Below are 26,915 nucleotides of genomic sequence, written 5' to 3'. Positions count from 1 at the left end.
CACCTGACGAAGCCAGATCAACAGACCAATAGTGTGTGTTTCGGCGGTTTACCTGGCCATGATTGGTAAATGTGGCTTCATCACTAACCAAGATACATCTGGAATATCTTGTCTTAATGCCCACGTACAGAACTTAACACGATTCTCATAATCGTTTCCAACCAACTCTTGATGGAGAGACAGATATGACAGGGGTGGAACTGGAACCTATATCGATGGAGAAAGCGTAGGACACTTGGCTGACTCATGCCACTTCCTTGTACTATTGCGCGGGAGCTAGCTTGTGGATCAACTGCAACACCAGCGAGATTATTAATTTTCCCCCTCTTCTGTCGTCACTTGTTGCCTTCTGCTACGTTGTCTGTGTGTTCATTACCACTATGACGAAACTAATTGCAGAGGTAAAGACATAATTGTCGAGAACGTTGACGTCTTTTGGGATATCTTGCCACATACGAGGGTCATTCAATAATTAAAGAGACAAATTGGTCTGGGGAGAAAACTGTTAGCAGAACAAGTTTGGTACATTTATGGCTCTAATTTGGCATCACTGGGATGAGCTCTGATCAGCTGGTGTACCAACATTGTTTCGATTATAACCTCCAAAATACATTTCAAGATGGCAAGTCCGCTTGAAATGTCCACATTAGTTGGACAACGTTCTGTTATTCGTTTTATACTTGCTGAAGGCGAGAAATCAGTGAATATATACTGTAGAATATCTAAAGATTACGGTGTAGATTGTATGAATCGTGCAAATTTTTACAATTGGCTAGAGCAGTCCAAAACTGGTCGCTACTCAGTGACTGACGAACACCGTTCTGGCCGACCAGTTGCAGTTTCAACTCCCTCACTTGAAAGCCGAATTGATGACGTTATTCGTGCCGATCGCCGTGTGACTGTGAAAATGATAGTTGATAAGTTTCAAGTTAGTACTGTTACAGTTCATAACATTATGTCCAACAAGGTGAAGTACTGCAAAACATGTAAGAGATGGGTCCAAAGGAGTTGACGCGGCTACACAAGGAAACAAGGTTGAGAGTGTGCACAGAGCTAAACGAACGTTATGACAGAGAAGGTGAGCACTTCCTCAATAAAATTTTAACTTGTGATGAAACTTGGATTCACTATTATGGGCCAGAATCAAAAACGCAAAGCATGGCGTGGAAGCACACCAACTCACCAGTTAAGAAAAAATTCAAAACCCGAGCATCTGCAGGAAAATGGAAATGATCATACCGCGTCAGTGGCCGGGAGTTCCCAGGCGGGAGGTTCGGCCGCCAAGTGCAGGTCTTACTGAGTGCGACGCCACATTGGGCGACCTGCGCGTTGACAGTGGTGATGAGGACAGCACAACATCCAGTCCCTGAGGGGAGAAAATCTCCCACCCCAGGTGGGGCGGTTCAAATGGCTCTGAGCACTATGGGACTTAACTTCTGAGGTCATCAGTCCCCTAGAACTTAGAACTACTTAAACCTAACTAACCTAAGGACATCACACACATCCATGCTCGAAGTAGGATTCGAACCTGCGACCGTAGCAGCGGCGCGGTTCCGGACTGAAGCGCCTAGAACCGCACGGCCACCCAGGCCGGCGAATGAGGCAGACATCAGCAGGAAAAGTCATGATGACGGTGTTTCGCGATGCTGAAGGTCCAGTTTTTTGTGATTATCTTGAAGAGCAGCGTACAATGAGCAGCCAATACTACTCCGATTTGCTTTTAAAGAAGATGAAGACAGCCATGAGAGAGAGAGACGTCGTGGATCTCAGAGGAGAGGTGTGATTTACCAGCAAGACAACGCACAACCTCATATTGCTCAACTAAGTCGTGAAATCATCGACAAAATGGGCTGGGAAGTAGTGCCTCATCCCCCTTACACAGTGTGCGATTTGTGCTTTTACCAGTGGGGGGGGGGGGGGGGATGTCTTAGGGGGTTAGTATAATTACATATGTTACTAGCTTGGACCGTGGCGTTACCCATGGTTAAACAGTTATTTATAAATAGATGTTAATGCCGAAACTCACTATTCAAGCGTATGCACTATCAGAAAAGCCATCCCTTGTTATATCTTTAAAAATACATTATAGGTAAAGCTTATTTACAAAATCATCTACGTACAGGTAGACGACGGGAATCCAAAAAGTAAAGGTACATTTGTGAAAAGCTGTACTTATTCTGATGATAGAAAACTGAAACATGCGTCATTTTTCTACGTAACATCCCTAGACTTCAATGCAGTTTTCCAGACGTTTTACTAGGTTTTTTTTTTTATTTCATCAGAAAATACGTTTTTAGGTTGCATCTGTAACCAATTTTGCACCGCAGCAATGACGTCTTCATCACTTTCAAATCTTCTTTACTGTAGTGCTTCCGTTAAGGGTCCAAACATGTGAAAATCGCTTGGAGCCAGGTCTGGACTGTATGGTGGATGTTCCAGCACCTCGAATCTCAACTCCTTTATTGCGTCGGCTGTCCGTTTGGCAGAATGTGGGCGATCGTTATCTTGCTACAGGATCACACCTCTTCACAGTTTTCCGCGACGTTTGGATCTGAATGCAGGTTTTAGTTTCGTACGCAACACATCACATCCACCATACAATACAGAGCTGGCTCTAAAGCCTCGTTTACGCTGGGACGACGTCTTGCAACATTGTGGTATGTTACGGAAATGTGGCGTGCGTCGTCTTGTCATTTAGTTCTAAATGTTTTGAAATGCTTATCTATTACATAACACTTCTTCAAAATTAATAAGCAAACATATTAATAGTATTAATAGTAAGACTGTATTAAAAACTTTCAGTGTTCGGCTCCGCAAATTTAAATTATATGTAAAGTTTTACTCCAGTGCGTGGGAAATAAACATCCCAGGTTGGGATGCATAAACTAAAACCAGAGGAGGGGATGGTCTGGTGCAGTGGGGGGGGGGGGGGGGGGGAATCCCTCCCATCCCCCCCTGCAAATCGCACACTGCCCTTACAGTCCTGATTTAGCACCAAGTGATTTCCATTTGTGTGGTGCACTGAAGGAGGCATTACGTGGGAAGAGGTTCCAGGACAAGGACATGAAAAAGTTTGTGGGAAACTGGTTCAAATATCAATATAAAGAGTTATTTGCAGTCGGAGTAAAAAAGCTTGTAGCCCGTTGGAACAAGTGCATAAATGTTCGACGGGACTAAGTTGAAAAGTAGAAAAATTATTGTTTTGTAAAAATAAACGCTTTTTTCTCCAGACCAATTTGTCTCTTTAATTATTCAATGACCCTCATACACCGTACAAGAACGAACTGCATTCTTGCTGCACCCTCCATGAAATCTGGTTTCGCAGGACAGAGCGGACCAGTTTGTGGAAAGGGGCCAAGGTCAATTACTGTAAGTCATACAAGAATACACACAACTTTATTCCTCAAATCAATGGACAGTTTTCTCTTTAAAACAACAAAGATCATTTCGCGGCTGAGGACCCAAGTAATTTCTCCAAAATAATTTTAAATTATTGCTTTTAAAACAACAGGATTTAGAGTAACGGCTGAAGGCCTTACTTAAGTAAAATTAAAACATCTTCTCAGCTAAAGGCCGACATAATATTTCAGATCAGCTAAGAAAGTTCTTTAAAAGCTAAGCATTTACAAATTCCGGTTAAAGGCCGTATTTAGGATAATTCATGTTAATTCTTCGACTGAAAGCCCGATTAAAAAAAAATTCTTTACATACTTTACATAATAAAAGAGAGACTTTAAAGATAAGCTTTTACACAGTACAACAGAAAAACATCTTAAGAAAACTTGAAGTATCTTGTTGGCTGAAGGCCCAATCAATTACTCACGAATAATTGTAGACAACCTTAAGATATACATCTACAGAACACGGCTGAAGGCCGTTTCAAGAATTCAAGATAATTAAAGAGAAACCACACAGACAAGGATTTATATATTAAAGCCACAAATTCTGCAACAAACGCGGCTGAAAGCCTAAATACAGAACAAGAATTTTCAATGAAACATGGCTGAAGGCCTAATCTTAAAGTTGTTATGAAGTTCGGCTGAAGGCCATACACTAAACATAAAACAGACAATATTAATACATGGCTGAAGGCCTGACAAAGTACCTGCAACCAAATAAAATGACAATTTTATTGCCATTACAGACTTTTCCTTTGTTCCTTCAGTGATAGTTTAACTAATAGTACTGTTAGCTTTTATAAATGAACAGCTTCGCACCCACGTGCTCATCAAGCCTAAGTTAAGTCCATGTCATTTACTAATATTCTATATTAAATGTGCTTTTACTTTACATGCAGTACCGAAGTGCTTTACCTCTCCTGCTCCTACTCGCTTCCTTCATTCGGCCTATTTTGCAGATCACAGGAGCAGACCCATGCGCCGCCTTCCAGGCGGGATACAAAAATGTACAGGAACCCAGAGGGAATAATAAGAGTGGAAGATCAAAAACGAAGCGCTCAGATTGAAGAGTGTGTGACGGGAATGTAGTCTTTCACCGTTAGTGATCAGTCTACACATCGAAGAAGCAATGATGGAAATAAAGGAAAGGTTCAGGAGTAAAATTAAAATTCAAGGTGAAAGAATACCAGTGATATGATTCGCTGATGCTATCATGCTATCATGAATGAAAGAGAGAAGAATTACAGGATCTGCTGCGTGGAATAAACAGTGTAATGAGTACAGAATATGGAATAAGAATAAATCGAAGAAAGATGAAAGTAATGAGAAGTAACAGAAATAAGAACAGCGAGAAACTTAACATGAGGATTGATGGTCAGAAGTACACGAAGTTAAGGAATAACCAATGACAGATGGAGCAAGGAGGACATCAAACACAGATAAGCACTGGCAAAAAGGGCATTCCTGGGCAAGAGAAGCCTATTAGTATCAAACATCTGAGGAAGAAATTTTTGAGGATGTAAGTTTGGAGCGCAGCATTGTATGGTAGTTAAACATGGACTGAGGGAAAACCGGAACAGAAGAGAATTGAAGCATTTGAGATGTAGTGCTGCAGACGAATGTTGAAAAGTTAGGTGGACTGATAATGTAAGGGATGAGGTGGTTCTGCGCAGGATCGGAGAGGAAAGGATTAAATCGGAAACACTAACAAGAAGAAGGGACATAAGACATTACGGAATACCTTTGATGGTACTACAGGGAGCTGTAGAGGGTAAAAACTGTAGAGGAAGACAGAGGTTGGAATACAGCCAGCAAGTAATTGAGATCGTAGGTTCGAAGTGCTACTCTGAGAGATGAGGTTGGCACAGAAGATGAATTCGTGGCAGGCCGCATCAAACCAATCAGAAGAGTGACGACTCAAGAAAGGAAAATCTAACGCTGTGTTTTATGAATGACATCTTCACAAACACTACATAGGTGCACCAGTATTTTATAAGTAATATGACTGTTGTGTCGTCTTTTGCGACTGAAGAGTCTTATTTGAACCAGACGCGTTTCGATTTATTTAAAAGCATCCTACACACAGATGTACGATTTTTAACACTGCGCTGTACTAGCCGCACACGGAAATAATTAAAGCCAAAAAATGTTAGTACCAAAAACTAGTAATTTTAAACATGCGAACTGTTTGTGATCTCGTTCAACCAATTTATGAAAAAACTATGATTGTTACAAACGCCACTGTGGTGTGCTTACTGTAAGACCTTCCGTCCACACACTATCAGATTATTTGACTTGTCACTCTAACGAAGTAGGCGAGTGTCAGTAATATGTCTCGTGGTCTTATTGTGGCGTGTTTATCTTCTGTCGTTAGGTCAGACGATAGAAATGCCACTTGCACGCTTAGAGTAGCAGATTGACGGTGAACAACTTTAAACAGAACTTGATTAATTTTCACACACATTTATTAAAATAATAACATGCATAAACATTACGTAACTTGATTCTGGATGCTATTTACAATTGACAATCTGAAGTTCCTTTGGTCTTGGTACGTTAATCTTATTCTCACATATCTCTGATACTTGACAAAGTGTCTATACATTTATCTTCATGGCTATGTACTTGAATATGATAATCTTATTAGGTGCAGACTGAAACTTGACTATAGACTGGTACAGACTAATGCAGACTGGTACAGACTGGTGTAGACAAATGCGGACTGACTAATCGGAGGTCTGTGCACTCGTTATAATACCTCGCGCGTTCAGGTATCACTGTGCGAGTGTGATCCGCGAGGGGAAAAGGTTCTACGTTAGCAGCAATCTCATTGGCTGCGTTACATATTAATACGCGGATCGGAGGAAGCAGAATTTGGTCCGTCTCTAAGGCAGCGCCATCTCGTAATGCGGAGATGGACGAGCGCTGCGCCTGCGCTGTTGTGCTTAGTGGGGCGCGCTCTAGTGGGAAAGTTGTGTACGCGCTGACTATGAGGAACTGTGTACACAACAGCCACCGATTATGCTTTTAAGTAAAGCGAAATGCGTTTGGTCCAAATACGACTTTATACTACTGCAAAAGATGGCATAACTGCCGTATTACTTGTGAAATTGTGATTGCTGAAGAGAGACCTCAAAAAGCAAAAGACAACATGAGCACGATATTTGTGGATACCCAGACATGTTTCAGATAAATCCATTATCAATAGTCAGAGGCGAAAACGTGCATATTGACTGACTGCTGGTACGACGCCCCTCGCGGTCCGTAGTATTCTTCCCCCCTATTATTCATCGTCAAATAAACTACTGCTACCTAATGAAATGGATAATGAAGATTGTAATACAAGAACAGTAATATTTACGTCCCGAATGTTATTTTATTTGTTCATTTGTTTCCCAGCGTCTCGCCAAGATTCACAGTGAAGCACACAACACTTGTGCGGCACGAGGAACCATTAAAACTGGTACCGACCTGGTTCATATGCCTCTGTCTGATAGAATTTCTGTTATAATCTTGTTCCTGTCGTTACGGACGGTGGCAAACTGTTATTAAATGAGATGCACAACACAAAAGAAACTGGTTTTCATTTCTCTTCGCATTTATTAATGCACAGTTTAGTTCGACGACCAGTTTTGTTAGCTACAGGAGACTCAAGATTTTAACAGAAGTCAGTAAACTCTATCTGCTTGAAGAAGTTTCCAAATTTCGGGAGTGGCAAATATCAACGAACTAACTGTACATTTTAGAAATTCACTAGCAGATTGTGAGGTAACAGCTATAAACTTTGAATATGTAATCGCAACAGACATACTAATTTTACATTTTAATTATGGAACACTGAATACTTCAATAAAACGAATAACATACGGTAGTGTCTGAAGTGTTTGAATGCTAGCCCACCACTGACTGAAAACTTTATGATGGTATGATGGAACCTAGACTGACAGACTGACTATGTGCGCGACACCTATTTATAGGCGCGGATATTATTATTTTTTTGGTCATCAGTCTACTGACTGGTTTGATGCGGCCCGCCACGAATTCCTTTCCTGTGCTAACCTCTTCATCTCAGAGTAGCACTTGCAACCTACGTCCTCAATTATTTGCTTGACGTATTCCAATCTCTGTCTTCCTCTACAGTTTTTGCCCTCTACAGCTCCCTCTAGTACCATGGAAGTCATTCCCTCATGTCTTAGCAGATGTCCTATCACCCTGTCCCTTCTCCTTATCAGCGTTTTCCACATATTCCTTTCCTCTCCGATTCTGCGTAGAACCTTCTCATTCCTTACCTTATCAGTCCACCTAATTTTCAACATTCGTCTATAGCACCACATCTCAAATGCTTTGATTCTGTTCTGTTCCGGTTTTCCCACAGTCCATGTTTCACTACTATACAATGCTGTACTCCAGACGTACATCCTCAGAAATTTCTTCCTCAAATTAAGACCGGTATTTCATATTAGTAGACTTCTCTTGGCCAGAAATGCCTTTTTGCCATAGCGAGTCTGCTTTTGATGTCCTCCTTGCTCCGTCCGTCATTGGTTATTTTACTGCCTAGGTAGCAGAATTCCTTAACTTCATTGACTTCGTGACCATCAATCCTGATGTTAAGTTTCTCGCTGTTCTCATTTCTACTACTTCTCATTACCTTCGTCTTTCCCCGATTTACTCTCAAACCATACTGTGTACTCATTAGACCGTTCATTCCGTTCAGCAGATCATTTAATTCTTCTTCACTTTCACTCAGGATAGCAATGTCATCAGCGAATCGTATCATTGATATCCTTTCACCTTGTATTTTAATTCCACTCCTGAACCTTTCTTTTATTTCCATCATTGCTTCCTCGATGTACAGATTGAAGAGTAGGGGCGAAAGGCTACAGCCTTGTCTTACACCCTTCTTAATACGAGCACTTCGTTCTCGATCATCCACTCTCATTATTCCCTCTTGGTTGTTGTACATATTGTATGTGACCCGTCCCTCCCTATAGCTTACCCCTACTTTTTTCAGAATCTCGAACAGCTTGTACCATTTTATGTTGTCGAACGCTTTTTCCAGGTCGACAAATCCTATGAAAGTGTCTTGATTTTTCTTTAGCCTTGCTTCCATTATTAGCCGTAACGTCAGAATTGCCTCTCCCGTCCCTTTACTTTTCCTAAAGCCAAACTGATCGTCACCTAGCGCATTCTCAATTTTCTTTTCCATTCTTCCGTATATTATTCTTGTAAGCAGCTTCGATGCATGAGCTGTTAAGCTGATTGTGCGATAATTCTCGCACTTGTCAGCTCATGCCGTCTTCGGAATTGTGTGGATGATGCTTTTCCGAAAGTCAGATGGTATGTCTCCAGACTCATATATTCTACACACCAACGTGAATAGTCGTTTTGTTGCCACTTCCCCCAATGATTTTAGAAATTCTGATGGAATGTTATCTATCCCTTCTGCCTTATTTGACCGTAAGTCCTCCAAAGCTCTTTTAAATTCCGATTCTGATACTGGATCCCCTATCTCTTCTAAATCGACTCCTGTTTCTTCTTCTATCACGTCAGACAAATCTTCACCATCATAGAGGCTTTCAATGTATTCTTTCCACCTGTCTGCTCTCTCCTCTGCATTTAACAGTGGAATTCCCGTTGCATTCTTAATGTTACAACCGTTGCTTATAATGTCACCAAAGGTTGTTTTGACTTTCCTGTATGCTGAGTCTGTCCTTCCGACAGTCATATATTTTTCGATGTCTTCACATTTTTCCTGCAGCCATTTCGTCTTAGTTTCCTTGCACTTCCTATTTATTTCATTCCTCAGCGACTTGTATTTCTGTATTCCTGATTTTCCCGGAACACGTTTGTACTTCCTCCTTTCATCAATCAACTGAAGTATTTCTTGTGTTACCCATGGTTTCTTCGCAGCTACCTTCTTTGTACCTATGTTTTCCTTCCCAACTTCTGTGATGGCCCTTTTTAGAGATGTCCATTCCTCTTCAACTGTACTGCCTACTGCGCTATTTCTTATTGCTATTTCTATAGCGTTAGAGAACTTCAAACGTATCTCGTCATTCCTTAGTACTTCCGTATCCCACTTCTTTGCGTATTGATTCTTCCTGACTAATGTCAGGTACTTCAGCCTACTCTTCATCACTACTACATTGTGACCTGAGTTTATATCTGCTCCTGGGTATGCCTTACAATCCAGTATCTGATTTCGGAATCTCTGTTTGACCATGATGTAATCTAATTGAAATCTTCCCGTATCTCCCGGCCTTTTCCAAGTATACCTCCTCCTCTTGTGATTCTTGAACAGGGTATTCGCTATTACTAGCTGAAACTTGTTACACAACTCAATTAGTCTTTTTCCTCTTTCATTCCTTGTCCCAAGGCCATATTCTCCTGTAACCTTTTCTTCTACTCCTTCCCCTACAACTGCATTCCAGTCGCCCATGACTATTAGATTTTCGTCCCCCTTTACATACTGCATTACCCTTTCAATATCCTCATACACTTTCTCTATCTGTTCGTCTTCAGCTTGTGACGTCGGCATGTATACCAAAACCATCGTTGTCGGTGTTGGTCTGCTGTCGATTCTGATTAGAACAACCCGGTCACTGAACTGTTCACAGTAACACACCCTCTGCCCTACCTTCCTATTCATAACGAATCCTACACCTGTTATATCATTTTCCGCTGCTGTTGATATTACCCGATACTCATCTGACCAGAAATCCTTGTCTTCCTTCCACTTCACTTCACTGACCCCTACTATATCTAGATTGAGCCTTTGCATTTCCCTTTTCAGATTTTCTAGTTTCCCTACCACGTTCATGCTTCTGACATCCCACGCCCCGACTCGTAGAACGTTATCCTTTCGTTGATTATTCAATTTTTTCTCATGGTAACCTCCCCCTTGGCAGTCCCCTCCCGGAGATACGAATGGGGGACTATTCCGGAATCTTTCGCCAATGGAGAGATCATCATGACACTTCTTCAATTACAGGCCACAAGTCCTGTGGATACACGTTACGTGTCTTTAATGCAGTGGTTTCCATTGCCTTCTGCATCCTCATGTCGTTGATCATTGCTGATTCTTCCGCCTTTAGGGGCAATTTCCCACCCCTAGGACAAGAGAGTGCCCTGAACCTCTATCCGCTCCTCCGCCCTCTTTGACAAGGCCGTTGGAGGAATGAGGCTGACTTCTTATGCCGGAAGTCTTCGGCCACCAATGCTGATTATTTATCAAAATTTAGGCAGTGGCGGGGATCGAACCCGGGACCGAAGACGTTTTGATTATGAATCAAAGACGCTACCCCCTTCCCCCTTTTTTTGTTCGTTATTGATCGTTGTGTTTGGTCGTTGCGGACGTCGCAAGACAGCCTGTTCAAGTTCGGTGGTTGATCGTTCCACTCAGTTTTTTATTACAGAGGCCAACCGGCTCTCTGACCGAACACGCTGAGCTACCGTGCCGGCTGCCCCTAGACCACGGGGTCATGGCTATAACAGACATTAAAAACTGGCAAAATGCTAAGAGCAGGAACATTCAAAGGGACAAAGATAAAACAGGTAGTGAAATCAGCTTAACTAATATTTATGTAATTAGAAGAAGACAAAATCATAAATGCTACTATATGCGACTGAAGTTTTTGATGTGCACGGGGATTCTCAATGCTCGCTACAAATTGTCGAGAAAGTGAATTCATCTAACTTGAATAATTAACAAAGTAACACGTTATTTTTGGTGAAAGAATACATTTTCAGAAACGGACTAGTCAGGTCTACAAAACAATGGCACAAATTTTTGGAAAGAATTACGTTCTAAGACTGAAACACCCTGGAACACGAAAACTTCGAATACGAATATCTTTTCAAATACTAGGTTTCCAGCCACAATTAAATCTTTGACTGAAGGAGCAAAACGCTGTCTTCCAAACAAGCTATTTCAGTATTGACACCGTTGAATCCTGACGTTAATGTGGTTTCTGCATATAGTAAATCCAGATTATTGCTTCAAATAAAAGTCTCCATAAGGACTAAAGATACTATTGTCATCAGCATTTGGTAAATCACGCTGTTAGTAATGAATTTAATGGTGTATTGGGCAGATACGAATTTTGTCGTTTTCTGTAGCTTAGGCCTATGCATTTTTGATAAACGAAATCAGAAAAGGAAGAAAATTGATATCATGAATTGGGTAAGGACAAGTAGATAATCATACCTTGCTCTTTTACAATCGCGTATGTGTACTCGAAAGTGTAGTCATATTTGCAACCCGGTTCTATCATGCTCTGTTCAATCATTAATCAAATCATCAGATCTTTACAACAGAAAAAATATCCTATAACGAAATACAGCACTACGAACGCTGGAAGCTCCGCCTACACCGTATCATATCCTATAACGAAATACAGCACTACGAACGCTGGAAGCTCCAACATTGCTACCCTGTAGCCCATTGTTGGTAGTCAGCGACATGCTTATCTTATTCGATCAACATCAGGATATTGTTTGAGCTGCTATCGCGTTCCGACTATCGATAGCCAACCACATTCGAACTGCAACAATAACTGAATAAGTACATGGGCGCCCATACATGGGGTGATGGGGGGGGGGGGGGGGGGGGGGGGAGGAGGGGGCCTGGTGCCGCACCGTCCCTCCTCCCCGCCGCATCTCTCAGTCTCAGGGAAACGATAAAATACAATGTAGTCTCGTGTTTTTTTTTTTTTTTAAGAAAATGATTTAGAAGTGGTCATTATGCAGGTTTTTAACAAGGTCGGAACTAGAACTCCTTTATGGCTACTTACTAGTCACCATTCGTGTTCCAAACTATTAAAAATACGGCACACCCAGGTCTAGCTATTCTCCCCACCCCCTCCCCCCACCACCACACCCCCCGGTACAAACCATCGTATGGGCACCCTTGAATAATATGTACAAAAATAAATAACATCACCCAGAAATATTAATGCTGGATTTATCCCGAAAAACTTCCCTGTGTTGGTGAAGCTGGTTATCGTTCAAGATATATTCGTAGCCTGTAAGGGAATCTACTTTTTGTGTTATAGAGATCGGACTGCAAAAACAGAGCTTCTGCTGCAGTTGTCACGGACTCTGCACTGGCTAACAAAGCCGTTTGGTACCACATTGACGATCCCAGATTTCTGCTACACGAAAGACTGCGTGGCCACAGAACTAAGAAAGGTCAGCCTCATTGCTATATTTATGCTAGAGGTATTGGTTTCATAGTACGAAATAAATAATTTTCCTTACCTTTCCCCCGTCACGGGAAACCGGCTGTCCTTGGAACTCTGAAATAGAGAGACTATGTCAGTATTCACGAAACTATGGCTTTCAAATGGCTCTGAGCACTATGGGACTTAACATCTGAGGTCATCAGTCCCCTAGAACTTAGAACTACTTAAACCTAACTAACCTAAGGACATCACACACATCCATGCCCGAGGCACACGAAACTATATTCACGCGTTCTTTTCCTTAAATACCTACTTTCCGCGCAGTCTATATGGCTTAAGAGAGTTCACTCCCATGGTAAAGAGAATGCCGGTAAGTGCTTTGCTTGGTCACCCCCTAGTCAAAGAAGAAACATAGTACCGTATTAGTGAGTTTAGAAGTGAATGAAGACCGTAGCTAATACACGAAACTTCACTTCATGTCAACATATTTTCTGCAATGCTTCGAAGATCAGTAGATGAACGCTTTACATACATATCTCAAGCAAATCTTTGTCAATGGCTAAAGCAATAGTCCTCAAATACTTCGCTTCAGTTTCTCACGAGGGACCTAACGATACTGTGTAGTAGAGTAGTTGACAAGATATCGATGAATCGATACTTTTCCTAAAAGGTATCGATATACACCTGTGACATTACATCCACCGATATTTCGATATCAAAACAACAATATTGAGGGCCAATAATTTTATTTTATCTTATATTTTTTCGCAATTTTCTATAAATTTTTGATGTTGTTCTTTTGAAGTTGTAGCAGAACATGATTTTACTTTCACTGTGTGAAGGAGCCTTACTATTTTTCAAGTTTTCATAACGTTCAGTGTTTTTTGGTTGAATGTGTGAAGCAAATATAGATGGCACAAAGAAGCAGTCCTATTTCACTGGGGGGTGTCGGTGTGATTGGAATAACAAGATATCCGATGTGAAGAAATAGCACACCAATTGCTTTAAAGAAAACAATTTCAATGTAGCTAGTGTGCTATTTCTTCACGTCGGCATTCTTCAAAAACAGTTTCTAAAACCGATGAGCAAAAATCTAAATGGCAAAATCGTTCGACACGTGTGCGGGAAACTGCAACGTTTAACTTCAGCACGAAATTTTGTCACTGCAACTGCTAGGTCGCTGACGTAGACAGAAGTGAAAAAACAGGGACACAAAGTGGTCCAGAAAAATCCGGTATGTGACACAACCGAACGACATAGCCATCGGACAAGTTTCATTGAGCCACTCGCCTGCAGTTACCATTGTTAGCAAAGTGGTGGTGGTGGTGGTTAGTGTTTAACGTCCCGTCGACAACGAGGTCATTAGAGACGGAGCAAAAGCTCGGGTTAGGGAGGATTGGGAAGGAAATCGGCCGTGCCCTTTCAAAGGAACCATCTCGGCATTCGCCTGAAACGATTTAGGGAAATCACGGAAAACCTAAATCAGGATGGCCGGAGACGGGATTGAACCGTCGTCCTCCCGAATGCGAGTCCAGTGTGCTCACCACTGCGCCACCTCGCTCGGTCTAGCAAAGTGGTTATCGCCAAGCGTAAACGTGTATCTTTTTCCTTTCATTTCTTGCTCTGAGGGGGATAAGCAAACTGCTAGCGTGTTGATTTACAGAACATCTAGTAATAAATCAATACTTAAATATACGGCTCCAAAAGAGACAATATATTTACAATATGCAGCCGATATTTCTGTAGGCCGTTACCTCATTTTTCTCCGTCGACAGAGCGATACTTTTTCGAAATGTGTTGAGCCGATAACGATATCGTTTAGATATCGATATATCGGATCCCCGATATTTTTAAAAATATCAACAGTCCTACTGTCTAGATGACATCAGAAAAGTATCATGTGCAACACAGTTGTGTGTAGCTGGAGAGCTTAATGCAGAGAGAAGTTTCTTGAAGGCCTTTGTGGAAAGAGGATGTCAAATGAAGGATGGCGAATGAGACCTACATAGTGCCGGTTGATGACGGACTTTTAATAAGTTGGTGGCAGCTGTAAATGCAGAATCAATAAATTACTAGAAATGTGCAGATACCTGGGAATACATATGTCGAAATGCTTTTAAATTCAAATAATGTAAACATCATTGCTCCATAACGATATGACTGACAGTCTAAATCAACATTTCTCCACAAAAAAGTAATTACATTGGTTTTGACCAACGCAGAAAGTATTACGAGTAACAGAGGTGCAAGTGACTACTGACACACGATCTGGCAACAGTGCAATAACAGCCACCCGCCCCAATACGCCTGAGCAGAACTATAATTCAAAGATATGTACATAGGTATTAGGTATGGTTTTAGTCATTTAGTGTTTCGTCGATACTGAGAAGAAGATAATCGAGAAAAATTGGGATTTAATCTCATTTCGATTATGAGGTCATTAGAGACTGAGAAACCCGTAAGGCCGGACGTCGCGGAATCGCATCACACCATTGCGGCAGTAATCAGTGGAAGGGTAACTGTTTTCGAAGTCAGTGCCGGTAGGTACAGATTCTACACGAAGCTACCAACGCTTCAGAAAGTGCTGTCAGCTCCTGACGTTTCGAGTACTTATAGAGCGACATAATTTTTAATTTTTCTCTTCCGTGAATAAATTTATTCAGGCTTCAAAGGGTTGATCTCGGGCAGGGAAGGAATGAGGAAAGAAATCGGCCATGAGATTCCCAGAAGATTCCCTTAAGCGATTTATGGAAACTATGGAAAATGTAAATCTGGAAGACCGCCGCCGTCCTGAATATGAGTCCAGTGCCTCATGACTGAGCCACCTCGCATGGTATCGACAGTAAAGTTATTAGGTACAGAGAAATAGCTCAGTCTGTATAAGATAATGGGAATCACAGGCCATGGCCTATCTATTTTAGTCTGAAGTGATTTAGGGTGAACGGAGCATATTCAAAATTGGCATGATAAATGAAGATTTCAAAACCATTCCTCCCCCCTCCCCCCAACCCCCCCCCCCCCCCCCCACCCATCATCCACTGACGGAGACGGGAGGAGAAAAAAAAAGTAGCCGTAACATTTCGGTATGCGCTTGAAGCAAAGTAATGGATCCACTGAAAACCTAATCATTATAACAGGTCAAGTATTTGGATCACAGTTGTTCTGATTACGAGTCCAGTGTGCGAACCATTGTACTATCTCGCTTGATATTCTAACATTGTGGCCGATAAAAGCGCACTCGGCAGGGTACATTGGGAAATGCGTTAGGGCGGGGTTAACTGGCAGGGTAGTGCCGAGCGCTGCAGGGAAAGTGCCGTTCTAATCTCAAGCCTACGCTCGCATTTTTGTAAACATTAAGCGGAGCCCCTCCACACCCACACTTGCATGGGGATCATTAAAAAAGATCCATCATCTCTGCTTTGATTAATGTCTGTAAAAAATTCCGTTGAAAATGCAACAAACGCAGAGATTTATTTTCATCTGGCTTGTTAACCATTTGTAACTTGCAGATAAGTGTCATGACTGGCGAATTTCGAGTAATATCTATAGATTTCTCTTGCTGCCATGATAAGATTTGCTTCTTTTACCTTGCCATGTTAAAATTTGCTTCTTTGCCAAAACACAGCAGAGTTTACACAGGTCACCTCACTAACATATGTGCAGAGGCAATTGCGAGAGAATTCTGAAACAGTAGTTTATTAATTATATTAAGTGAGGAACTGAAGAAATGTAAGGTCACTAGCTTATGAAGAAATATATCCTCGGTACAAAAATAAAGTGTAATGTCTTTTGTTATGTTGTTCCAAAATCTACAGCATTTCTATTTTCACCAATTATCGATGGCCCTTAAAAATTAAATTCTTTCATAGAAAAAGTCTCTAGTCAGTGGAAAAACACGGTAGATAATGAAGTTGTGCGTAATAACCATACGGCAAAATACTCTCCTCTCTGAGTGCTATCATTTGCCACAATCTCATTTCGCTATCTCAAACCGTTTATGAAATATGAGGGACTTTGTGGATATTTCACTGCTGGCGCCCGCGATCGCAAATGGGTGTGGTACATCGAATCAATTTTATGGACACTGGTCACAGATAGAGACCTATACACAAGTTTACAGAAAAATTCAACATATTAGCTAAAATTCTTACGTAGCACCATATCATGTATTGTAATATGCATCAAACGCAACATCATAGCGACCCTTATTTTAAATTGCAACTTTTTCGAATGTCTTGCTTCCATACAAATATGACAATAACTACGACCATTATTGAAATGATGGGCACATCTTCATGAAGCTGATATACAAAGCTACAAGTAAAGCAAAAATGATTTTTTTACCCAAAAGTTTCTATCAAATTGTTTGAGAAAGACTACAGGTCATGCGCCTCGATTCTGCAATCGTCGACAGGCCGAAAGGGGGCTAACACTGTTGGCCTCCCCTTCCGAACCAACGGAAGAACTCGCCCAGTGCTTTGGACGGAAACTGGTCACTGTGCATCGACCACACTACTCTACTCGTGGCAAGCTACGGGAGGTAACTCTCACTGACGCAATGTTTAATATTCATCTGGACGTTATATTTTCTAATGTTATACATGGTGCTATTTCATTTATCATTCAACGAAATTTACTTACGTAATTTTTCGTAAACGTTAAGTCTCCACTTAAATCTACATTCAAACGTAAAGTATTGAAAAGTTTCACTGTAGATCTTTCATCAATAGCTTACCATTCACGTAATCTGTAACGCGAAGGCAGATAGACATTTGAGTCCTGCTCCGAACTTGCCTCCCCCGCCCTCTGCCATTCTTCCATCAACGGTCTGTTGCCGTTCCTTTGGAAGTAAATCTAACGCTAATGACCTACACCCTCTGTATAATTCTTGCACTAGAGGCGCCTCTGGCGTCCCCTCTGAATTCGGTGGGCCACGCCGCCGCATGTGCCACTTGGGCTTTAAACCATCCCTGAATGAGTTAGACATTATATTCAAGAGACTAGTGGCGTTTTTAATCGGAGTAGTGTTTTTTGAGTTAATCGTGGTCGTCTGAGATTCTGATCATATCACTGTAGATTATCTATTATCAATTTCGGTCGAAGGTAAAAATTGATCTTGTCTAAAGCAGTCTCGATGACGAATCTGTGCCAAGTCTGAAGTCCTACAAGCCGATGACACCAGGAGTGGGAATTTTTAAAGGGTCTCGTGTAAGTCGTCAAAACTAAATTTTGACATTTTGAAAAATTTCTGTGGGCACTGTTTTGTAGATAGGAAGGTGCTCTTTTTGCATTGAAAAGGAAGTAGCCAAGCCCCCTTCGAGGAAAAATTCAGGTAGTTGATAGGTGTGCGAGCTTGATAGCGGCGAGTGATTGAATCCTTCGTCAAGCGAACGCTTGACAATTACGCCTTTGCCAGTGTAGAAATCAATAAGCGTTTTGTAAGCGGCCCGCTCCTCCTGTATATGTAACGCGAGGGAATTTGAGCTCGGCCTCCTGCGTTTCCTCTCTAAAATCTTCGAGAGGATATACGTCAAACTTCTGCACCGTCACGCCAGTGACAGCCTGCTTCTTGACGAACAGTTTGGCTTCCGCCGCGATCACTCGACTCAGCACCAGCTTCTGCGACTGGTGGGGCAAGCGATGGCAGATCTGGAACGTCACGAGTAGCTTAGAGCGGTACTCCTTGACATCTTAAAAGTCTTCGGCAGTGTATGGCACGTCCACCCCCAGTAGCTGAATGGTCAGCGTGACGGATTGTCAATCCTCTGTGTCCGGGTTCGATTCCCGGCTGGGTCGGAGAATCTTCTCCGCGCAGCGAATGGGTGTTGTGCTGTCATCATCATCATCCTCATCGACTGCAGGTCGACGAAGTGGCGTCAAATTGAAAGACTGGCACTCGCACGAACGGTCTGCCCGACGGGGAGTCCTAGCCATACGATTAAATAAATAAAGTGTACGGCACGATAGTCTCCCGTACAAGCTGCTGTTATTGGGGGTACCCTTGTCGCACGCTCGACTGCGTACCTGAGTGAGCGCACATTGCATGTGGGAACTGATGGCGAGTTGTCAATAGGGCGCGACATTCGAGCGGGAATACCACAGGGGTCCGTGCTCGGCCCCCTACTGTATTCCTTGTGCACTGGCGACGCGCCGAGAGCTCAATTTGAGCTCTGCGCCGACGATACTACGCCCTGCAAGCGCACTATGTGGGCGCAGATCGGAGCATGAGCCACCAAATGGCGGCTCAAGTTCAATGCAGCAAAAAGCCAAGCGATGGTATTTAGGCGCAGGCGGGCTCCAAATGCGCTGCTGCAAGTGCGGGTCATGAGAGGCCCCATTTCGTGGTTTCTCACTGGTAAATACCTCGGCGTCACCTTGGACTGAAGCCTCATCTGGGGACCACGTATCCGGTAGGTGAGGGGCCAAGCGTTCGGAAGGATGCGCTTGTTGCACCCCCTATTCAGTCCCACGACAACTCTGCTCACACACTGCGGCATCACGCTGTACCTGGCACTCATCAGGCCAATGCTGGAGTACGCGGCCGTGATGGGGGAAAGGTGGCAAAAACGACCGAAGACACTGCAAACAGTGTAAAGTAAAGCCTTCCGGCTGGCGCTGCATCTGCCCCGAGATTTCAGCATGAGGCAGCTACGCGATGTCTCGGGAATCCCAACGCTGAAGCGACGCATCCGCGAGCTCGCCACGAGATCCCATGCGTCGGTGCAGGCGCCGGCATACCCGCTCGTAAGTGGAGTGGGCAACCAAGTTCACGCCCGGCAACGAGATGAACGGACCTGCTGCTAGAGTGTCAAACCCGGCAGCAAGAGAAGAATAAAGATATACGCTCCTGGAAATGGAAAAAAGAACACATTGACACCGGTGTGTCAGACCCACCATACTTGCTCCGGACACTGCGAGAGGGCTGTACAAGCAATGATCACACGCACGGCACAGCGGACACACCAGGAACCGCGGTGTTGGCCTTCGAATGGCGCTAGCTGCGCAGCATTTGTGAACCGCCGCCGTCAGTGTCAGCCAGTTTGCCGTGGCATACGGAGCTCCATCGCAGTCTTTAACACTGGTAGCATGCCGCGACAGCGTGGACGTGAACCGTATGTGCAGTTGACGGACTTTGAGCGAGGGCGTATAGTGGGCATGCGGGAGGCCGGGTGGACGTACCGCCGAATTGCTCAACACGTGGGGCGTGAGGTCTCCACAGTACATCGATGTTGTCGCCAGTGGTCGGCGGAAGGTGCACGTGCCCGTCGACCTGGGACCGGACCGCAGCGACGCACGGATGCACGCCAAGACCGTAGGATCCTACGCAGTGCCGTAGGGGACCGCACCGCCACTTCCCAGCAAATTAGGGACACTTGCTCCTGGGGTATCGGCGAGGACCATTCGCAACCGTCTCCATGAAGCTGGGCTACGGTCCCGCACACCGTTAGGCCATCTTCCGCTCACGCCCCAACATCGTGCAGCCCGCCTCCAGTGGTGTCGCGACAGGCGTGAATGGAGGGACGAATGGAGACGTGTCGTCTTCAGCGATGAGAGTCGCTTCTGCCTTGGTGCCAATGATGGTCGTATGCGTGTTTGGCGCCGTGCAGGTGAGCGCCACAATCAGGACTGCATACGACCGAGGCACACAGGGCCAACACCCGGCATCATGGTGTGGGGAGCGATCTCCTACACTGGCCGTACACCACTGGTGATCGTCGAGGGGACACTGAATAGTGCACGGTACATCCAAACCGTCATCGAACCCATCGTTCTACCATTCCTAGACCGGCAAGGGAACTTGCTGTTCCAACAGGACAATGCACGTCCGCATGTATCCCGTGCCACCCAACGTGCTCTAGAAGGTGTAAGTCAACTACCCTGGCCAGCAAGATCTCCGGATCTGTCCCCCATTGAGCATGTTTGGGACTGGATGAAGCGTCGTCTCACGCGGTCTGCACGTCCAGCACGAACGCTGGTCCAACTGAGGCGCCAGGTGGAAATGGCATGGCAAGCCGTTCCACAGGACTACATCCAGCATCTCTACGATCGTCTCCATGGGAGAATAGCAGCCTGCATTGCTGCGAAAGGTGGATATACACTGTACTAGTGCCGACATTGTGCATGCTCTGTTGCCAGTGTCTATGTGCCTGTGGTTCTGCCAGTGTGATCATGTGATGTATCTGACCCCAGGAATGTGTCAATAAAGTTTCCTCTTCCTGGGACAATGAATTCACGGTGTTCTTATTTCAATTTCCAGGAGTGTATTCCGAGAACGCAGCATCCTTTAGGCACCCTATACGAGAAGAGTGGGCAAGACCCCACATTTGGGGACAAGGACTCAATCGATCAGAGAATTTACGAGACGATCTGTGGATGTCCTGAAGTTTATTAACTGACTGCAGCGACGAGTGCAGAATTATACCAAATACAAGGACACTCAAGGAACGTCTAATTTAACAAGTGCGTGTGTACAGTAAATTGAAACGTGTAACGTTCTGAAGCTGTACTGCATTTCTTGTTAACGCAATACATAAACGAAATGAGTCCAATTATATGGGATCTTAATTGAAACGTTTACTTTTCAAATTCTGTTGTACATACCATATAGGTTGATTACAATTAGCCGGCCAGAGTGGCCAAGCGGTTCTAGGCGCTACAGTCTGGATCCGCGCGACCGCTACGGTCCCAGGTTCGAATCCTGCCTCGGGCATGGATGTGTGTGATGTCCTTAGGTTAGTTAGGTTTAAGTAGTTCTAAGTTCTAGGGGACTGATGACCTCAGAGGTCCCATAGTGCTCAGAGCCATTTGAACCATTAAAATTACTTAATAGCTGACACTTCACATGTTGGAGGTGTCTTCCTCCAATCAGAGCGCTTAACGTCACGCCCGAACTGTTTGCCGTTGCCAAACTGCCACAACAAATGGTCGATTCACTTCCTTTTTCTTGTGTTTGGATCCCAAATCCTACGTCCGGCTCTATTATTTCTCATTTCATTACACGCACGCACGCACACACACACACACACACACACACACACACACACACACACACACACACACACATTGCGATCGTAACGAAATATGCACGATTCGTAGGCACCAAAGACTACTGGATTCTTTCGCACAGTAAGCGAGTCGGCATCACATATTCAATTATCATCATTACAGAGCTGGCCTCCATTGGAGGTCTTCGTACGAGATGGCGTAAAACCAAACTTGTTGAAGGCAGCAAATGATCGTTGTAACTGGTTCTATACACAAATAGACATAAAAGTATAATGTAAAGATTGTCTACAGCGCTGTCTTCGTTACAATCTGAGGTACGAAAGGTCGTGGGTTCGAATTTCGTCAGGTGATAATATTTTTATATTTTTTAAAATTTCATGAAAATGACATTTTCAATTAGCTCGTTTCAATGTAATTTTTAATCGTCGTTTTCGTCATCGTATTGAGTTTTTTATTTGCTCTTATATTTCTTCCCTAATCCATTTCTCTTTTGGTATGTGCCTGTGTCACCTATAACCTGTAAATGACTGCCAGCCAGGACTGCTCATCGGTCTGTGTCGCATGACAGCAAAAGCAAGTAGTTATGCTTCGCCTTTAGCACTGAAACTGAATTTTTTTCAGTTCTGAATTTTCTCGTGCAGGTCAGCTTTAATCGTTGTGAGCAGCCAATGTGGCAGCACTGTAGCGCCAAGTGACAGACGTCAGCTATCAAATAATTTTAATCGGACTACAGGAAAATATTTCACAGCCGTTTGCGGAGCCATGTTTACTGTAATGCTTTTGCTTCTTTATCGTGTACACGTCGTGAGTCAGTTTTGCTTTTAATTACGATACACTCTACACACAAGTGACAGAGTTGTCAGAACATGCTGAATCACGAAAATGTAGCGTGTTTATTTCTGTCTGCAGTAGAACGGCTATTCTGCTTTGTACGAACTGTAAAGTGCGGAAGTAGTGGTGCTTACTGTGTCTGCGTGCGCCGTCTTAGCGGTGCTACGAACTTTCGCAGACCTGTCTGGAATTCGCTCGGAAGCCGTTCGTGCACAGGAAGGCAGGAGATTAAGAACGGCCGTCGCCTGTTATCACTGTAAGGTTTCTGAAACCAGATATTAACCCTGCCTCTTCCTCGGTGTCACGCGATCACGCAAGGCGACACTGCCGCCCTGCTCTCCAGAACTGCACAGATTTTCACGTAACGAGTCCACGTCTCTTTGTGAGGGCGTTCCTGTTACGTCATCACCACTGACTGACCTATTGCCATTCTGGAGGTGGCAGGAGGTTCAGGAAGCCACTGGTGGTAGATGAGCCATTCATGTATAATTTTATTACGATATACGACAAAAATATGTTAATTTTATCCATATTTCGCAGCTTCAAACGTGACAGTATTGAATACACTGGAGGTATGAAATAAACGACTTCAATCACAATTTTTGTTTTGTTAAGTATACGGTGTATTTTGGACCCTGTGGGTCCATCGTCAGGTGTAATTTGTCTTACTATATGGCTTATTAGAGGAAGAGGAATTTGTTAACATCGAGTATAGATTTAAGTGTCAGGAAGTCGTTTCTGAAAGTATTTGTATGGAAGTGAAACATGGACGATAAATAGTTTGGACAAGAAGAGAATAGAAGCTTTCGAAATGTGGTGCTACAGAAGAATGCTGAAGATTAGATGGGTAGACCACATAACTAATGATGAAGTATTGAATAGAATTGGGGAGAAGAGGAGTATGTGGCACAACTTGACAAAAAGAAGGGACTGGTTAGTAGGACATGTTCTGAGGCATCAAGGCATCACAAATTTAGCATTGGAGGGCAGCATGGAGGGTAAAAATCGTAGAGGGAGACCAAGAGATGAATAGACTAAGCAGATTCAGAAGGATGTAGGTTGCAGTAAGTACTGGGAGATGAAGAAGCTTGCACAGGATAGGGTAGCATGGAGAGCTGCATCAAACCAGTCTCAGGACTGAAGACCACAACAACAACAACATATGTCTTATTTATTCTCTTGAATGAGGTGAAACGCATATTCCTGTCACAAAAGTTTGATGTCCGGTTATGAATGTCTTAAGTCAAAAGCGGAAAATATGTGCGAGATAGTGAAAAGGATGAACAGTATAAACTTACCACATAATCCACGAAAAGCGTTTTAACGTTTTAGCAGCTGCAAACATTCTTTTCTCCATCGTTCTCGTACATGTCACTTCATTCAAGAGGCACATTTCCATACACATGTTTGTAAACACTTCACACACGTTTTTGTACATGGTGTGGTCAAAGATGAAATTAGTCGTAGTGCTAAAGATATATTTATTAAAAAATTGACTTATGCAGGAAATAACTTTAGAATAGGTCTTTAAAATTACTGAAATAACTAACAGTGGTTTGCGAAATCTGTTTCTTTATCTAACATAGTTACTTCAGTAAATTTGAAGACCTATTCTGAAGTTATTTTCCGCATATGTCAATTGTTATACATCTTTAGCACTACGAATAACTTCATCTTTGACCATACCATGTACAAAAACATTTGTGAAGTGTTTACAAGCAAGTGCATGCAATTGTGCCTCTTGAATTAAGTGACATGTACGAAAACGATGGAGAAAAGAACTTTTGTTGCTGTTAAAACGTTAAAAACGCTTTTCTTGGATTATGTGGTGAGTTTACACTGTTCATCTTTTCCACTATCTCGCACATATTTTCCGCATTTGACTTGCGAAATTCATAACCTAACATCAAACCTTTCGGGACAGGAATATGCTTTTCACCTGATTCAGAAGAAAAATAAACCATGTATTAAAACAAATTACACCTGGTGATGGACCCACAGGGTCCAAAATGCATCGTGTACTTAATAAAACACGAAACGTGGTGACTAAAGTCGTTTTTTAATTCGTACCTCCAGTGTATAAATATGTTACGTAGCAAGTGGATTTTAGGAGGGAGGGTCACACTCTACATTTATCTTTGCTTAGACGGAATGCAATGACAGATGTACTTTGTGTAAGATAAATTTCACTGAATACTTCAGTTTTGACGCTGGGTCTCTGCCTTGATAAAGAAATACCTACATGTACGGAAATGTATATTAAAAAAGAAACACTGTTTACAACAGAGTCGTAAAATCTGAGAAAAAGGTTTATAATCTTAGTTTTTAAGATGCTAGTATTAATAATAAAATAAAAAATCGTGAATTTCGTAACATTTGTTCCTATTTTCACTGCATATAGAATTCACGGGGACTATATCCTTGTATTTGCATTGGACAGATCATACAACATGTAATATACCTTGACAATAACGCGCTGCGTTCGGCTGTATAATATATATTAATCGTAATTCGCCGTAGTAGGTTGGTTGGTTAAAAGACGGGGGGTGGGGGATGGACTAAACTGCTAGGTCATCGGTCCCTCGTTCCGATTAAAATAATTCCACAATGGTGGGAGTAAAATAATCAAGACATACAAAACACAGTTGGAAGAAAGGAGAAAACTACAAGAATGACAGAAAGACAACAGACACTAAAATGGACGAAATCGGACAAGAAAACCACAGAGAGACGCAAGAAATATGCAGAAGGGATCAAAACATGAGAGCAGATTACTATTGCTCGCTGACCATGAGAATAAAAAGGAGAAGTCAGACACTCTGCAACGCATTAAAACGTCCACCCTAAAAGCACTAGGGTGGAGGACACAGAGGGAAAACGGAAATGCTCAAAAACTTAGATCAATTGATAAAACCCACCCTCACGAATAAAACGTAAAACTAAAGCTGTTGTTGAGGCATTGTCGCCCAACACCGAAGGTAGGGTGTGCTGGGAAAGTTAAAAGACCGCCTCACAGCTCCTAAAAGTGGGCAGTCCAGGAAGAGGTGAATGACCGTCATTTGTGAGCCACAGCGACACCGAGGTGGGCCCTCGCAATTGAGGAGGTAACCAATCATGCATTAGCCTAGTATGGCCAATGCGGAGCCGGCAGAAGACAACTGATTTCGAGAGGGCTGCATGGAAGACTTCCACACATTCGTAGTCTCCTTAATGACACGCAGTTTGCTGGCCTGAGTGGCCGTGCGGTTCTAGGCGCTACAGTCTGGAGCCGAGCGACCGCTACGGTCGCAGGTTCGAATCCTGCCTCGGGCATGGATGTGTGTGATGTCCTTAGGTTAGTTAGGTTTAATTAGTTCTAAGTTCTACGCGACTGATGACCTCAGAAGTTACGTCGCATAGTGCTCAGAGCCATTTGAACCATTTGACACGCAGTTTGTTGTGCGTACTGTTATGCAATTCCGTCTCCCAAAGCCGAGAACCCCTGCGATGTAAGACAGAACGCAGGTCAGTTTCGGAGATGCCCATCTCGAGAAGCGGTTTCCGCGTAGCTTGTTTGGCCAGCCAGTCGAGAAGTTCGTTGCCTGGGATTCCGAAGTGTCCTGGGGTCCATACAAACACCACTGAACGACGGGACCGTTCCAGGGCATTGATGGGCTCCTGAATAAAAGCTACCAAAGGATGGAGAGCGTAGCACTGGTCGACAGCTTGTAGGCTGCTCAAGCAGTCAGTAAACACGAGAAATGACTCGCCAGGGCATGACCGGATGTGCTCAAGAGCACGAGATATGGCCGCCAGCTCTGCAGTGAAACACTGCAGCCATCTGGCAAGGAGTGCTGTGAAGTATGTCCTCCATGAACATACACAAAGCCTGGCGGAAGCCACCCTGACATGGAGCCAGTAGGTCAAGTGACTCCAGGACCCAACATAACCACCGGCACACCATATGTTCCAGCAGCTTACAAAGAAAGTTGATGAGGATGATGGGCCAGTAGCTATCCACATCGAGCGGGTATTGACCGGGTTTGACCACAAGAATGATGGTGGTCTCCCGCCATTGCGATGGAAAGACGCCATCGCACCAGATCCGGTTGAAGATGATGAGGAGATGTCGGCTGTAGTCAGACGAGAGATGTTTCATCATCTGACTGTGGATCCGATCCGGCCCAGGGGCTGTGTCGGGGCAATGTGCAATGGCGTTGAGGAGCTCCCACTCTGTAAATGGGGCGTTATAGGATTCCATCCGCCATTTGAGGGTGCAAAAGGCTGGGAGGTAGTTCTCCAACGCACAGGCTCGAGCATAGTCCTCAGCAAAGTGCTCGGCAGTCGCGTTTGCTTCGGTAGATAACAAGCCATTGATGTTAATGCCAGGGACACCTGTTGGGGTCTGGTGCGCAAAAAGACGTCTGATCTTCTTCCAGACTTGGGAAGGTGACGTATGGCAATCAATGGTCAACACGTACCTCTCCCAACACTCCTGTGTCCGTCGTTTTATAAGCTG

At 43.5% G+C, this 26,915-nt stretch overlaps 1 protein-coding gene across 1 annotated transcript in view; it reads right to left on the bottom strand.

Moving 5' to 3' along the window:
• The window catches only part of LOC124612283 (protein GDAP2 homolog), a 678,155-nt gene that overhangs the window by 420,145 nt on the left and 231,095 nt on the right, over positions 1-26,915 (bottom strand). The window contains exon 4 of the mRNA XM_047140390.1: positions 12,657-12,694. The gene's annotated coding sequence lies outside the window, so the exon portion shown is untranslated. The remainder of the gene's footprint in view (positions 1-12,656; positions 12,695-26,915) is intronic.

This window comes from Schistocerca americana, chromosome 4, assembly GCF_021461395.2.
Source record: "Schistocerca americana isolate TAMUIC-IGC-003095 chromosome 4, iqSchAmer2.1, whole genome shotgun sequence".
Lineage (NCBI taxonomy): Eukaryota > Metazoa > Arthropoda > Insecta > Orthoptera > Acrididae > Schistocerca > Schistocerca americana.
Note: the sequence above shows the minus strand (reverse complement) of the source record. Positions and strands in the feature narration are given on the sequence as shown.